Raw genomic sequence first — 17,337 nt, 5'->3', positions numbered from 1 at the left:
GAGCAACTCTCTCCTTCCAAAAGCAACCTGTTTCCACAGACCACCGACCAGTAACCTCTAGCAAGGAGGATTTCTACAACGGGGTCATTGCTCAGATCTCAGGAGAAATCCCACACCACTGAAAAAATCCAAGTTCCATTAGAACCCAGAAACTCAGGCTGTTCCCTTCTGCAGGGAAAGGACAGCTTTCTTTTCTTCACAGTGAGAAGGTTTTAAGCTTGGACAAAGCAATAGAGAAATGAGGCATTTATCCTACAAATTCAGACCAAGAGTAATAAAATGCTTTCTTCTGCAGATTGGGAGAAAAGCCTGGGGCTAGCACTGTTCCTTGGAATGTGTTCCTTCTGTATCTCATAGGTTGTCAAATATTTCCTGAGCTAAAATTCTGGTGGATGCTTTCATTAAACCTGTAAAGGAGCAGGTATTGGCAGTGTACTCAAAATCATCCCTCAGAGTTGCCCCTACTATTCCAGACTCTTATTTTGCATAGGAGACTGAATGTTATGATTTGGATATGAGGTGACTCCTCCAAAAGCTCCTGTGTTAATTCAGGAATATTCCAAAGCAAAATGATTATTTAAAAAAAATATGTGTTTTTAGTCCTACATAACTGAATGCGTTTTGACATATCATGGAATAAAACTTCCCAGTTTTGTGGTTGTACATGATGTGAAGTTACACTGGTCGTGTATTCATATAAGAACAGAGAAAAGTTATGTCTGATTCATTCTACTGTCTCTAATTCCCAACCCCCACCCTTCCCATTATTCCCTTTTGTCTAATCCAATGAACTTCTAGTCTTCCCTCCCCCCATGCCCCACACACACCCCACAGCCCCCCCCCCTTATTGTGAGTTAGCAACCGCATATTAGAGGTCATTTGGCCTTTTGTTTTTTGGGATTGGCTTATTTCACTTAGCATAATAATCTCCAGTTCTATTTGTTTACCAGAAAATGCCATAATTGCATTCTTCTTTATGGCTGAGTAATATTCCATTATGTATATGCACCACATTTTCTTTACCCATTCATCTGTGAAGGGCATGTAGGTTGGTACCACAGCTTAGCTTTTGTGAATTGAGCTGCTATAAACATTGGTGTGACTGCATCACTGTACTATATTGATTTTAAGTCCTTTGGGTATGTGCTGAGGAATGGGATAACTGGGTCAAATGGTGGTTCCATTCCAAGTTTCCTGAGGAATCTCCATACTGCTTTCCAGAGTGGCTGCACCAATTTTCATTCCCACCAGCAATGTATGAGTGTGCCTTTTTTCCCCACTTTGGAGGTGAAATGATTCAATCATGAGAGCTGTAAACTAATCAGTCCTTCCTAGCTTAAATAAACTAACTAGGTGGTAACTGTAGGCAGGTGGGGTATGGCTGGAGGAAGTGGGTCACTGGGGATGTGCCCTTGGAAGGGTTCATCTTGCCTTGACTCTTTCCCCTTTCTCTCTGCTCCCATGAGGCAAGTAACTTTCTTCCACAACCACCATTCTGCCTACTTCAGGCCAACTAGGAACTAAAACTCTGAAACTATGAATGCAAAATAAATTCTATCTCCTCTCTCTTGGTTTACCAGTTATTTTGGTCACAGCAAAATCAAGCTAACACAGGAATCAGTACTGAGAAGTGTAGTGTACCTGTGACTGACCTGACCATGTGGTTTAGAAGCTTTTAGAAATAGTTTGTGAAAAGAGTTTGGAAAATTTGGAGTTGCTGTCTGAAAAAACCAGAGAATGTTTTAAGCAGAGCTAAATGGGACAGTGGTGGGCGTTCAGAATACTGATAGTAATGGGAACAGTAAAGGCTGGGTTCATGAGGTTTCAGGAAGGAAATAGAATACTGTTGGAAATTGGACTCAAAGTCACACATTTACATTCTAGCAAAGAACTTGTCTAAAGTTTGTTCATGTCCTAAGACTTTTTGTCAGACTGAATTTAAAGGTGATATACTAATTAATATAGTGGAGGAAATTTCCAGGTAGTACAACATTCAGGAAATGAAGTGGGAAGTCTTTAGACAGGTTTACTGTGAAAATCAGGAGCAAAAAGCAGAGAAAAGATTTGTAAAATTTGCAGTTTAGCCAGAAAAGTGCGTGTAAAACTGAGGCCAAGGAAAGTATAGTTGTTGAAGAGATTATAGCCATTAAAGAGATACTAAGCACTTTGTACAAAGATAATACCCTTGAGGGCATCTCAGGAATCAAAAAGACCACACTCATTGCAGACTCAAGAGTGTAGAAGTGCAAACTTTAAGAGCACTTGGGAGGACTCTACTTGCACAGGGGTGACTAGGAGGTTCTTGATCCATGTTCAGATGCCCAGGCACTCAGAGGCTACTGCAGCCATGGTCCAAGGAGGCCAAGCTATGACTCATATTGGCAGAATACCTTGTCATCATCCACCTGGTGCTGGTTCTGTAGGAATGCAGGATGCTGGGATTAGGGGGTCATGGCAGCTTCCACTGAGATTTCAAAGGAAGGCCTGGGAATCCAAGCAAAGTTTAATAGGATCATAATCCCTGAAGGATGCCCCTGAAAAGATGATACATAAAGCTATGAAGGTGAAGCCAAATCTGGAATAGAGACACCTGGAATTATGAGATGCCAGTAATGTGAATCATTTGCTGAGAAAGGCCATGTGGAGTGCAACCAGCAACGTCAAAGGGGCTGGGCTTCCCAGGTCTTTGGAGCTCACATCTCACCAACACATTCCCTGGGTGTCAGACGTGGAGTTAGAGAACCCAATATTTGCCTGGCTGAGTTTCAATCTTGTTTTGATCCCATTAATTCTTTGCATGCTCCCATTCTGCCCTTTTAGAATGGAAATGTTTACTCTGTATCATTGTGTATTTGAGATAGAATGATAGATAGATTGCTTTTGATTTTTTTACAGGGTCCCCCAATCAAGGGTTTGGCTTTAGACTCAGTGACACTTTGGACTTGGACTTTTGGACAGAGCTGGAACTGATAAGACTATGGGGACTTTTAGAGATGGACTATAAGAGTTTGTATTGTGAAATGGATATAAGCTTTTGGGGACCAAGAGCAGAACGTTATGGTTTAGTTATATCTCCCCCAAAGTTCCTGTGTTAATGCACAAATGTTCAGAGGAGAAATGATTGCACTATAAGAGCTGCAGCCTAATCAGTCCTTCCTAGTTTGCACGGACTAACAAGATGGTAACCTGGCAGGCAGGTTGTGGCTAGAGGAGGTGGGTCACTGGGGTTGTGCCCAGTAAGACTTCATCTTCCCTTTGGTCACTTCTCCCTCTCTCTCTGCTCCTTGGCCCTCATGAGCAGAGCAGCCCTCCTTTGCCACACCCTTCTACCATGATGTTCTCCTCACTTGGGTCCAGAGAAAGGGAGTCAGCCAACCACAAACTGAACTCCTGAAACTATGAGCCTAAATAAATTTTCCCTCCTCTAAGTTGCTCTTGTCAGGTATTTTGCTCACAAGAATGAAAAGCTGACTAACATACCTCTTTTCTTCATAACTTAACCCAGCCTATACTACTTGGTTATTGGCAACAGAAAACAGTAAGACAGTATCCACATTAAGGAAAAAATATGAAAATTTAGTTTCAATCTCCTTCATATAACAGTTTTTTTTTCATACTCCCTTCTAATTTTTATCCTTAAAATGTACACATATTACACATTTACCAAATATGACTTTTTCATTTTATAATTTAAATCATACTATAAATGCTTTTCCCATCTTATTTTCTGTCTCTGTAATTGTAGCATTAAAGACTCCATGATGTTCATTAAGATGGCCCACATAGGTTACCAAAATTCCTCCACTGTGGAATGGAGATAGCGTGGTATACAGACTTTGAACTTGAAACCTGAAGACCTGAATCTTTCACTTCCTTTTTCAAAGTGCTTCATGTGAATTTTTTTGCTTAGTGTCCTATCTCTTTTGGGGTTTCCCTATTTTCACAAATAAGCAAGGGTTTTCAAAATATTCAACTCACTTAAGTGTGCAACTTTAAAGAAATATCTCACCAAATTTCTGAGCCTATTTATAAAATAAGGAGGAAAAAATAGAGTCAGCTGCCCTGGAGGAATGTGAAGATGAACTGAGAAAAGATGTATGAAAAGGCCTTATAAACCATAAATTACTACACTCTGTTTGCTAAAAATACATCGATGCATTTTATCACTTTCTCTTTTAAATGATTTTCTTGGTAAAATTTCCCAAGGAGGAATTACTCTGTCCAAGAGTATGTCCTTTTTTATGGCTCAGGATAGATATGGCTAAATTACTTAAAGGGAGAAGGGGAGCTTAAAACCAAATAAATAAAGGTAAGTTCAGTTCATTACTCCAGCACTCTCAAGGACCTGTATATCCCAAACACAGAGATGTGTGTGTGTATATATGTAAGAAATGCACATATGCATATACATGTGTATGCGTGTATATAACATATAATGGTTAGCTTTGAAGAGTGTCATTTCTGACACCAGAGTTGGAGATGAAAACAGGACTGTATATTAAACCTTTCTGTTTACTTTGTTCTTTTCTGTGGTGGGGGTTGGGGGTGGTTACTGGCGTTTGAACAGGGCTTATGCTAAGCAAGCCCTCTACCACTGAGTACATTCCCACTTCTCTTTTTACTTTATTCTTGTTTTTACTAATACTATGAATATCCATGCAAAGTCACAGCAAACATTGCCCTATGTAAATTTATGATTTTTAATTAAAATAAATAAATTTTTTTAAAAAAGTGTATGGGAAAGGCAGCCTTTGCCATCTACAAGGAAGAGCCTTTGAATACAAAGTGAATACCCACACGCTGAGCCTGACACAAGTTCTCCCCCCTCGTCTGCAGTCCCTCTGCATTGGAGGGACAGGCATCACAGGGAGGAGCAAAAGCAGGAACTTCCAAGGACAGGCTTGGGAGCAGCTTCTCTTAGGCCAGGGAGGGATGAAGACAAATGAGTTGTGCCAGCCATGCTCACCCATGCCAGGCAGTACTTATGCTCGATGCACCTCTCTTTCCATTCCTTTTCATCTTTATTTAATCATGCCCTTAGTAAAAACTCTTTTGAAATATTCAGTCTCCTCTTTGGGGTTGGGGAGTCAAAAGGGAATTTAGCTGTGTCCTTCCTGGGTGAGGCTGGGCTGACAGGGTCAGTGCAGGAGTAGTGATCATGTGGGCAGTGGTGGCCACAGCACAAGGACTCGCCACATCCACAGGACACCAGCCCAGGGCCAGGAGGGCATCCAGAAGGACAAACATCCAAGGCCAGTGTCCCCTTTGTGTTGGAAAGCATTAACGGACAGAACTCAGACCCACGGTCAAGACACTGAGTGGCCACAAAGACAGATCTCACAGATTCTCATCCAAATAACTATATGACATATCTATTCTAAATCACAAGGACAGAGCACCAACACCAACACGTGGTGACCTCTAGAAAATGGTCCATTCAATCCAAACCTCAGATCTGTACCTAAATACACTTTTATTTAATCTTTTCTTTTTTAACTCACTTTATGGAGCTTATCAGTAGCTCAGGACACCCGCCCACCACCAAAGGAAAAGGGAGTTCCACAGATGTTGGATTAGATGTTGAATTCCAGCTCTGTTAGGGAAACTTCAGGCAAGTTCCTTACCTCTCCTGTCCCTTAGTTTTCTCATTTTTAAAAAGGGGCTAATTGAAACTTCCCTCACCAGCTGCCCAAAGACTCTTTAAACTATTAGAGTTGTGTTACTAAACACATTTTTCTAAAACCAGTGTTTGGAGCCTAGGAACACAATGCCTGTTTTATGTTACCACTTAAAAGATCCACATGATCATACATATTAATAACATAATAACAAAATTGGGGATTTCATTGTTCTTTCCATGAAATCTCTTAATTTAATTTAGTACATTGTGGACACAAGGAGTCAAGCCCTGGTCTCAATTACTCAAAGACAGCTCCCAAATACAGACAAAGGATCTTCTGACACCCACTTTGACTCCAGAGTTCAATGGCCAAAGCATCACCTCACCATGTTTACAATAAAAAAAAAAAAAAAAAAGACTGAAGAGATTGCTCACAAATTGATTTTCTTCCAGAGAATGGCTGAGGCAAAACCACAAGGAGAGTCTTTATGACCAATTTCATGTCCTATATTGCAAATTTCAATTCAGTGGAGTTTTCAAAATCCCTATCTCCCTACCTCATTTCTCTTAATCCCAGACATATGTGAGTATATAATGGGACTCTATAAATAATTGTCAAGTTAAATCTCCCAGATCCATAATCCACCCTTCCTGGCAGATTAATATCTTTAAACCATCAGAAAAATCTCTTTTCCCCTCTCTCAGTGTCTCCCATTGTACAATGTCTCAAATTGTGCATCCCATGAATTATGAGTAGAAAGAGAAATTCTAGCCAATGAAACATGAGTAGACACTAGCCAGGGAGAGTTCTGGAAAATCATTTGCATTATTCAATCAAAGTTGATGTCAACCCTTCCTCTTTCTCCCCTCCCTGAATACTGACATGGTGACTGGAGGTATAGCAGCTGTTTTGCCACCACAAGGAAAAAGCCAGGAAAATCAGAGACGCAAGCCTTCAAACCACTGAGCTGCTGAACTAAAGCTGGCAATCACTACTTCTCAGTTTCTTGGTATAAGAACAATAAATAAATCTCCATTTGCTAACGTCCTGTGAGGGTTTTATTACATTCAATTGGATGAAATCCAAACTGATATACCTGATAGCTTTTCTTTCCCCTAAGATGCTTTTAGTGCAGATTCTCCCCTCAGAGCTTCATGAGAGAGGTATCCACGTCTACACAGGCTCTAACAGACCTCAGAGCATGACAGCAGCCACCTCTTCATAATCTGAGTTACCTTAGGTCCTGACCATGCACAAACACAACTCACATAAACACGCGAACTCACCAGCAAATATCCCGGGTCTGCTCATTAAATTAGGAAAAACTGTCAAACGGTAGCAGGAGCCTATCAGCTATCACATTCTTTAGGATAAAGCAAGTCTCTAACTTAGGAAAGAGAAAGGTGAAAAAGAGAGAATGACAACGAGCAACAAAAATTCCATCAGACCTCTAAAACTAATGGGCACCGCAGCTGAATATGATCATCCTTCTTTATAAAGTTGGCGGAAAAGGCTCAGGACAGAGAGCATTCAAAACTCTCAACTATTTTTGGATCTTTCATGAACGTATGCTCCTAGGCCCACCCCGTCCTCCTTCACCTCTTCTCTCTCCCTTCCTTCCCCCTCTTCTTGCTCCCCTAATCAGGAACACAGAGCAAAGCCCACCCTCTCCAATATTCCAGCTCCTCTGTGATATTCATCCATGTTGAATCCTACAGTCTTTAAATTGAGAAGAGTTTGAGTGGTCTCTAACACAAACTTCAATTAAAGAATCCTGTCCAAACCTTTTTAAAAAAATTCTTTATTGGCACATAATTGCACATAATAGCACATTTTCATACACGCACACAACGTCATTGGGCCATTTCATTCCCCAGTATCTCCCTCTTCCCTCCCCTCTCCCTCCCCCTGGTCCCCTTCCTCTCTACTGGTCTCCCTTCTATTTTCACAAGGCTACTCACTGCCCCCCATTTCTTTATTTCTCTCCACCTTTCACATATGAGGGAAAATACACACCCCTGACTTGCTGAGTCCACGCCCCTCTTCAGGTGTGGTCACTCTGTCTGTTGGACTAATCCCTGCCTGCTACTTTCACCGCAGCCAAATGCCACTGCTCAATGACACTCTTTGTGGAGAATCTCCTTGAACCAGTGCGCTTTCTTGTAACTGCCTCTGATCTCTCATAATGATCTCTCATAATGACCACTGGACTTACATGGCCTAACCCCTTGGTTGCATGAAAGCCTGCAAAGGACCTTTGAAAATTATTGTGGAAAGTCCATTTCCTTTCAATTCCAGTTTGTCAATACACTGCTTAAGCGTAGCATGGAAACTAAATGAGACAGCGCGTGTGGAGTGTGGTCAAGGGACATCGGATACTTCGTACAAGTTCACCCCATGTTCCTCACTTTTACCTGGCATCTGTCATTTATCTGGTGTTTGTAGCTTGGTTGTAGAGATCTTTCCCAGCATGTGCAAGGCCCTGAATTAGATCCAAGGATAAAAGGCAGGCAGGAAGGCAGGCAGGCGGAAGGCAGGCAGGCATTAGTTTCAGGCTTGATTTTTCTGAATTAATGGTTGAACTTTTTCTACATATGTGTCTATTCCTCATCTTCTTACCAATTATAAACTATTAAGAATATATGGACATATATTCATATGTATGCATATATACATGTGATACAATTGCAAGGAACTATATAACACGTGGATAAATGATCAAATATAAGAACTGTTGAATCATTAATAAATAAGGCTGTAGAGGATACAAATGGCAATTTTGTGGTTTAACACTGTCCAGTACTTATGTAGGATGTTACCATTGGGGGAATCTGGATGGACTCTGAATTCTTTCTGCACAAAGACTATAAGTCAGAATTTTTTTAAAAATTCTTTAAATATTGATGAGAAGCTGAGAAAGCATCTAAGACATAGTGGCTTTCTTTGTATTCCCGGTATGTCAATAGCTTACCGTTTGTTGTGGTTATTAAACACATGAGTATTTGGTATCCCAGGTCCTTGTATACCAGAACTTTTTTTTAAAAAATGCAAACCTTTGACTTACCTGTATTAAATTTGAATGGTTAGTGTTTTGATCTGTTGAGATTCTGAATCTTGATTCTATTATCCTGGGAATTAAACACCCGCGTTGACCTCTGTGCTCTCTGAAAATATGAGCTTCAGGCCTCCTATTTTCACCAAGGCCCAGGAAATCCAGGTCAACAAGGCTCCATCAATCAGCCTCTTCCTGCATGTTCATGGGGGTGGACTGCCCAGGGACTTGGATGCACATCTTCATCCGGGCTCTGTTCCTCCATTTAGTCCACGAGAATATCTTGGCAAAACTTACAAAACACATGGATGAAGTCCTATAAAATGTTTCTGTACATTTCCTTAATCTGCCAATCTGGAAACCCCGTTTAGGTCAGAAACCACAAAAGAAAAGGGCAATACCTTTGACTACATTTTTTAAATCAGTGTCACAAAAAGTCAAAAGCCAAGGGGACAAATCACAAACTAGAACTATATTTGCAGCACATGATGAACAAAAGACAATTTTCTTTATAAAATATTATTCAGATCAATAATAAAAAGCAACATAAAAATTAACAAAGAATATGAAGGGTTTTTAAGCAAAATATAAATGGTGAAAAATATGAGAGAATCTTATTAATAAATGCAAATCAAAAAATATGATTTCCCCCCTATTAGATTAGAAAAAACTTTCAGAAATGCTACCACCTAATAATGGCAATGATGTAGAGAAACCAGCATTCTCAGTTCCTAGTAGAGCAAGTATAATGTCACAGAACCATACTGAGGGACACGTTGACAATGTTAAAATGCATATACATTTTGATTAATTCTACTTACAGGAATTTACTTTATAGAAATAGATATAAATACATATATATACACAACATTTGATCGCATTATTGCTACCAATAGCAAAACAAACGAATAATATTCATGTTTTTAAAATGTTTATGGAACAAAGAAGATGAAAGAAATCAATGTGGTCATTAAAATTAATGAGGTCAGCCAGATGCAGTGGTGCATGCCTGTAATCCCAGTAGCTTGGGAGGCTGAGGCAGGAGGATCAAAAGTTCAAAGCCAGCCTCAGCAATTTAGGGAGGCCCTAAGCAACTTAGCAAGTCCCTGTCTCAAAATTAAAAAATAGAAAGGGCTGGGGATGTGGTTCAGTGGTTAAGTGCCCCCTGTACCAGGCTCAATCCCTGGTACATAAAATAATTAATCATAATAAGAATAACAATCCTCTCTGGATGTTAACGTGGAAAGATCTCCAGGATCTAAAATTAATTCTAAAAGGCAAAAATGCAGAAGAGCATATCTGCAGAAAGAGAGAGGGAGCAATCCCTCCCTTTTTGTGTAAATTTTCTCAGCATACAAGAAACCTTTACGAACACCTCAATGGTTGCTTGAGGTAGGAGCTCAGTTATCTTGCAGTGGGATCATGGGCTATCTCTGCTTTCTTCTCTGCACTTTCCTGAACTTAAACATATGGAATACTATTTTTGAATAAGCTCTGGCAAGTCTTAATAAAGAAAAATTCTGTGAGCTTTAGTCTCCATGCATCTGTTCTAGCATGCTCCTAACGATATCAGATCACCCGGACCGATGAGAGCCAGTGTGCACACTGCAGCATCTTCCTCTTGCTGGGCCCAATTAAATATTATTGCCACTGCAGTGACGGGCACCATCGCTGCCAACATGGCCTAGGACTTTATTTCAGATGTCTTCAAGCTGGGCACCGTCAGCGAGGATGTCCAATTGCTTTCTGCCCTGTCTGATCATCTTCAGAGTCTGCTTGAACCCCAGCAAATACTTTCCACTTTTCCCAAGTTGGAGCCTAGAGTCAATTGATTCCAGAGACTTCTTGTCTTCTTTGCAGCCACCATCTTCCTGCCTTAGTTGTAGGATGGCCCCCAACCAGAAGTAGCCACCCTAGAATGTTAGTTAATAGCAGTAATAAAACAACCCAAACTCAGTTTGATGCATCTGCATGTTATTGAGCCCCCCTGGGCTCCTCCCGCTCACTACTTTGCTTGTTAAGCATTCACATCCCAACCACCTAACGAAGCATTCTAGATTTCTGTCAGAAATCAATGCCAAGTTCACCAACCATGGTTATCGGGGTCAATCTAATTCTGAATTGCAAAAACTGGGAAGATTTCACTTTCCAGACTGTGGGTTCTCTATGCTTCTCAGACCACTATCAACAGCTTTGCAACGACAGCAATCAGTTCTTCTAACACACTAGAATAATGGTTCTGAGATCTGGGGGTCTAAGATCCCTTTGAGAATCTGATGAAAGTTATCAACCACCCTCCCCAAATGCACATTGGTAGAAACATTTGTGTCCAACTCCAGAGAGCTTACTGACCTCTGTATCCCTTCCATGGGATCTAGGTTATCAATTTGTGTTCTTGGACAGTAGGGATGACAAAAATCACCTGGAGGCTTATTAATACACAGATCACTGGGCCCCAGGCCTGGAGTAACTGATTCAGTGTAGGCAAGACAGACTCCCAAACTGCCAGACCTAAGAATTTCCCAGGTTATTCTGGGCATGGGGCCTACACTCTGGGAAAAATTTGTTGAGAATATAATCCATCTAGTCCTGGAGATTTGAATGTATTTAAGAAACAGCAGCAAATCTTAATACTTTCCTTCTTCACTTGGATCTCAGTTCTTTCAGGCATCTGTCCCTTTACCTTCTGACCACTGTTCTCCACAACAGGGCAACAGTGAGGGTTACAATGCCACCTGGCCATTTTGAATTCTTCTTCCGATGTCCACAAACACCTAAGACAGCTTTTATTCTTATTTTCATCATTTTTTCCTAAGTTCCAGCTTGTTTTCTTCATTACCTGTCCTGCCACTTTTTCACATGCTACTTTTTGGTATTTATCTGAATGTTTAGGGGTAAGGGGACTCTCTGGCTAACCCCTCTCTGTCCTCAGTGGAAGTATTTTAACTGGAACTGCCGCCCCTTTGGAGTTGCCTTGTGCTCATTTCACCTTTCCTCTTGAGCTCTGCTCTTCCCACTTCTAGGGTGAGTGCACAGTTAATCTTCATGTTCTTGCTTTGGTGGTTGCAAACTGAGCAGTGGCCCTCACTGGTCCCCAGCTGTCCTGTGACTTCACCAAGCAGCTCCCTCTGGTGGCCAGAATTGATTCAGCACAGCAGTGCCTCCATGGCCTCCTTTCTCCTCTTGGAGGCAACGCTGCCCTTAAAGATGCCCAATTAAGAACGGGCTGTGGAGAATTGGAGGGAAATATCCAACTAAGGTGAATTCTCCATTAGGACCGGGTGTCCCTGTGACATTTTATAATCCACTTTAGAAAAGTGTCTCCACATCACATGATGCCCACATGAGGCTGTAAAATGCCTCAAGGGATACCTCAGAGCAAGGCCAGACCTGCCATGTTTCAGTAAGGCTGATGTTGGGAGGAAAAGCTTGTGCCTCTGAAAGGGCTCGTGGAGCCAAAAGCTCAGGCCAGCAGAGCCAGGCCACAGTCTGCGGGGTCAGTGGGTCTAAAGACACACCTGGCTCTTTCGTCATTAGGCCCAGTGTCAGTGTCCTATTGCTCCAGTGACAAAATACTACAATCAAGACAAATTCATTGTCTTATCATTCTGGAAGTGAGACACTAAAATGGAGATGTCAGCAGGGCCGTGTTCCCTCTGTGCACTTCGGGAAGCCTCGGTTTCCAGGCCTTCCCTACTTCTGGAGGTCCCTGTATCCCTTGGCTTGTAACCCGCTTCTTACCCAGTCTGACTCCTGCTCCTTCTCTGCCATTGGTCCCTACCTCCTTCTTACAAGGACCTTTACAGGGACCCTGAGTCCACATGGATAACTCAGGCTAATCTCCCCATCCTAGGACCCTTAATCCAATCACATCTTCCAGGTGCTTTTCACACATAAGTTGACCTTTTCACAGGATCAGGCAATAGGACCTAGGCATCTTAGGATGGGAATGGGACAGGCAATCTGCAGCTGACCATGAGGCCCTGAAGAGAAAATATTATGGCTTAGAAAAGACATAAAGTCTCCTTCATATGCAGGGCAATGACTCAGAGAATAAAACAGAAAATAATTTGAAGTATTGAGCTGGAATAGACCATCAGGACTCTGCGCATAACACAAGCATGTGGCCAACTGGCACAGGGAGGTTCATAATTTCCGAACATCACACAGATAGGTAATTCTAGAATTGAAAAGCATGACTTTCTGACAGAAACATACTTACCTCAATTAAGATGACCACTAGGCATCCTCTTCCCTTCAAACTTTGTTTCCCATTTTGAAAAATCTATTCTGTTGGGATTCCTTGGAGCTCAAGGGAGTACCCACCCCTGAATCTGCAGGCTTGGACCTCTGATCCCGCCAGGCCACACTGCATGTCCCCATTCAGAATCACTGAAGCTTCATTCCAAGAGACACACATCTGTGTCCTCTTGAGTGTTCTAATTATCTAATCTAATTCCCAGAAAAAAACTGACTGATAACAACTTGACTAATAGATCATGTATGCAGAGTGCCTTACCCTGTACAATGATTTCACACACGCCATCGTCCATCTCTGCAGGGATCAACAGCATTCCCCTCTAGAAATAAAGACAGGACCAAGAAGAGGTGGAAAGCCTTGCTCATCCCAATAGTTGAGTTAGCTTCTAATGAGCAACTGCTCCACATTCTGTGGTAGAATTGGGGACATGTGACAATGAATAAAGCAATTACAAGTCTTCAGAATCTCCTAATTCGATTGCAAGGATACATGCAGAGCCTCTTCTGTATCTAGACAGATAGACACACACATAAATATCCCCACCTGTTTCTCAGGAGAACCCTGACTCACATGGGGCTGTAGCATAAAATGTTCATAACACACCATCAATTTCCAGGCATGTTCACAGGAGGCAAAGACACAGAAGAACACCCCAGTAAAAGCATGAAGCAGTAGAGAATGGCCAGCTGGTATAGGGCGAAGGCAGAGGGAGCAGGATACACAGAGGGAAAGGGAGATGACAGCAACTGAGGGAAGAATCACGACGAGACCCCAAAACAGAAGGAAGCAACAAGAGGTGTGTTAGTCATTGCTGTGACCAGAACACCTGACAAGAACAACCCAGAGGAGGAAACACTTATTTTTGGCTCACGGTTTCAGAGTTCTAGTCCCCAGTCAGTAGGTCCATTGCCCAAGATGAGCAGAACGTGTGACAGAAGAGTATGGCAAAGGAAAGCTGCTGACCTCATAGTAACTAAGAAACAGAGTGAAAGGGAGATCCAGGGAGAAAAGATATAATCCTCAAGGGCACACCCCAAAGACCAGCTTCCTCCAGCCACGCTCCAGCTGCTACAGCAACCACCCAGCTAGTCCATTCAATTTAGGATGGACTGATCAGGTTACGGCTCTCTCAAGCCAATCATTCACCTCTGAACATTCCTACATTGAAGCAGGAGCTTTTGGGGGCCATCTCATATACAAATCAAAGCAACAAGCTCCTGTGCTAAGGAGAAAGCTGAGTTTTTGAGACCACAGAGTAGATGTGAGGCTGAAGAGAAGCAGATCCCCCCAAGAGCCTAGGAAACCTTTAAAAAGGGCTTAGTGCTGAGATGCAGTCCACGCCTGTAATCCCACTGGCTCAGGAGGCTGGGGCAGGAGGATGGCATGTTCAAAGCCAGCCTCAGCAACTTAGTAAGGTCCTAAGCAACTTAGCAGGACCCTGTCTCAAATTTTTAGAAAATAAAACAATGAAATAAAATAAAAAATAAAACTGGGGATGTAGCTCAGTGGTTAAGCACCCCTGGGTTCAATCTCTGGTACCTAGAAAACAAAAAGGGGGACAGTGACAAATTTGAGAAAGTGGCACATAAATGAAATGGTTAATTTTGGAAGATTTCTCTAGAATTAATGATTAATGCTTGGATGAGAGGTAACAGTTCACACAGAGAAAACATCTATATTGACAGAGAAATCAGAACACAGAAGCTAGATATCCCCAACTCTTGCAGATGTTATTCAAATTTAATGAATGTCGATTTCTCCAAGTTTTACATCATTGCAAAAACATTGCCTAAGAGGTTCAAGTTCTTTACAATATCTCTCTTATTGCTGTAGATTTTTTATTAAAAGAGAAATAACATCCGAATGAAAGGCTTAATATCTGCCCCACCCAAAACAGAGAAATAAACAAGTTATATTTTCTTGCACCTAAAAGCAGCTCCCACCCCAGCACCACCGTCCTTGCCTCTAGTTGATGAGCAATCTCTGTTTAATGTAAATTGAGAGCCTACCAGGCAAAAAGCCTAGTTCCAATTCTGTTCTCTGACAACTTCCGATACTTTTAGTGGTGCACAATTCATGTTAAAGATAAAAGTGAAAATATTAATTATTCCCACACATTATGCTCAGTACAGACCCTCCCACCATCCAGAATCAAATAAGCGGATGTGCATCCCATACTGAACTGCAGTGCTCAGAAAGCTGCTGTAAGGCAGCACAGCAGAGTGAAATGTGGTCTCTGTGTCTGCTCCAGGCTGCAGAGTCCTAAGAGCCCCTGCCCAGGATCACTTACTGGTCTCTTGAGGGAAGTGTGTGTGAAAGGACAGTTGTCAGGGGACATCTGTGCCCCTTACAGTGGGCCCTCTGAGCAGGTGTGAAGAGGTTATGTCACAGACACACCCAGACCATTCCCATCTCCTCAAGTAGCCATAGGATGGAGAAAAATTCTGTTCTCTCCATGACAACTGCTGCCCTCCAACTAGCAGAATTTAATCCAGTAGCTCCAGGATGGCTATGAACAGTGACTCCTTTAAGAATGGACCATTGTCAGAAGTGCATGGGTGGCCTCACCTTCACATTCTACCACGAGAGAGAGCTGAGAGCAAGCTGTGTTCAGAGCAGCAGAGGGGTCAGCACGTGAAACTGAACAGCCTACACCAGGAACCACAGCAACGTTGGAGCCAGGCCGGCCTGGCGCACCTTGCCCTTGCCACGGAGGCAGCAGCCCTACCTGTCGCTGCTCCCACAGCCCACCAGGAAGGCAATCCAGCAGTTCAACTGGTGGGCTATGCAGCTCGATGGTCCAAGTTTGAACCTTTGCTCCTGGTGTGTGAACTTGACCATAAGACTCCATTTGTCCTCGTGACCTGAAGTGCACAGCCTGCCCTCCAGCATTCAGTTAGCAGTCACCTTAACTGGCCTTGTGAAGCCGGGCAGGTCGCATGATTTTATCCACACACAGATGATGCCCATGTCATGGGCTGTCATGAGTTCTAAGAGAGATACCATACACTCCATACTCAGCACCGTGCTGTGATAAACACTCAACAGGCAACAGAAATGTTATCTCTATTTTGCCTTTTATCCTATCCTATTCTAATCATCTGGCATGTTTCTATTTTTCCCACAAGTTTCGTTCAACAAAAATGTGCCTTCCTCCAGTTTCGAGGGCTACATTTTATTAGCCATTAGGGTATATTTCAGAGCCTAGCACAGTAGAAAGCTCTCAGCTGGCAAGAAACAAATATGTGGTGAATTAATGAGTGATTGAAGTCAGTGGGGCTGACCAGCCTGCAAAAAGAAGACCAGCAGGAAATACCTGTTTCACAAATATAAAAGAAGTCCTCTTATTTGGAGCAGGAAATAGCTAACTCAGGGATGTCCAGAGAGAAACCAGGATTAGAGATGAAGAGTTACAAGGAAATTGGCTTGGAATCTGGATTAGAAAGAACTTTCTCAGGATTAGACAGGAGGAAGGGGAGGAGGGGCTCCCTTGGGAGTTCCCAGGACCACTTATCAGGAAGGGAGTCCTGTTGCCCTAGGTGCCAGAGACCCACACTGAGAACTAAGGAGCCTACAAGCAGGAACGACCTGCCAGGCAGGGTTTGGTGTTCACTGGTATGGTTTGCTACTTGCGGGGCTTTGGCAGAAAAGATCATGGACTCTGTCTTTTCCGTCTCAAATTTGAAACACACACACACACAGAAGAAAAGTCCAGAAGCTCTAGGAATGATCCACCCCCCCACCCTTCCCCGGCCAACACACACACATACCCCAATTTAATTGCAATTTTGTTTAATGATGCCTCTTGAGAAATGAGCAATAAGCCAAAAATGGGCCTGCCTGAGGAGACAGCAGGATGGTGCCCAGGCTGGAGAAAGCACTCCAGGAGTCCTTGGGAAAACACCTCCCTCGGGTGCTGCCACGGCAGTGCTACCCGCTCCGTGCTGGAACTGCCCCAGGAGCCGGAGAAAGCCAGCCACCAAGGACGTCTACCCAGACAGATAAGTGATTGTCGAGGAATTCTGGACGCCCCCACTAACGTGAGGCTGGTTGGCTCCAGGGCAGTGGTCAGGGTGACCAGCTGCCCAGGGCTCTGCTCCGCCCACCTCCAGGGCAGAGCTTTCTAGGCTACCTCAGTGCTAATCATAGCCAGGGCCCTGTCACACTTCCTTTCTCACCAGCGGGGATCAGAGCCGCTGCTGTGTCACACTGTGCTGGCTACAGCTGATTCAGGACTCGGGCTTCTCTGTTGGCTCAGGCAAAGCCACCCAGCACCAGCACCTGAGGACCCAGGGGACTCAGCGCGCCCACAGCACCGCTGCTCGCCGCTTGCTTTGCTGCGGTTGGCATCCGGGGTTCCCCCACACCCTTTTTTTTTTTTTTTTCTTTGCCCTTTTGTCCCT

This window comes from Sciurus vulgaris (genome assembly GCF_902686455.1).
Source record: "Sciurus vulgaris genome assembly, chromosome: 13".
Taxonomy (NCBI): Eukaryota; Metazoa; Chordata; class Mammalia; order Rodentia; family Sciuridae; genus Sciurus; species Sciurus vulgaris.
The sequence above is the reverse complement of the archived record's forward strand: the minus strand, read 5'-3'. Positions refer to the sequence as shown.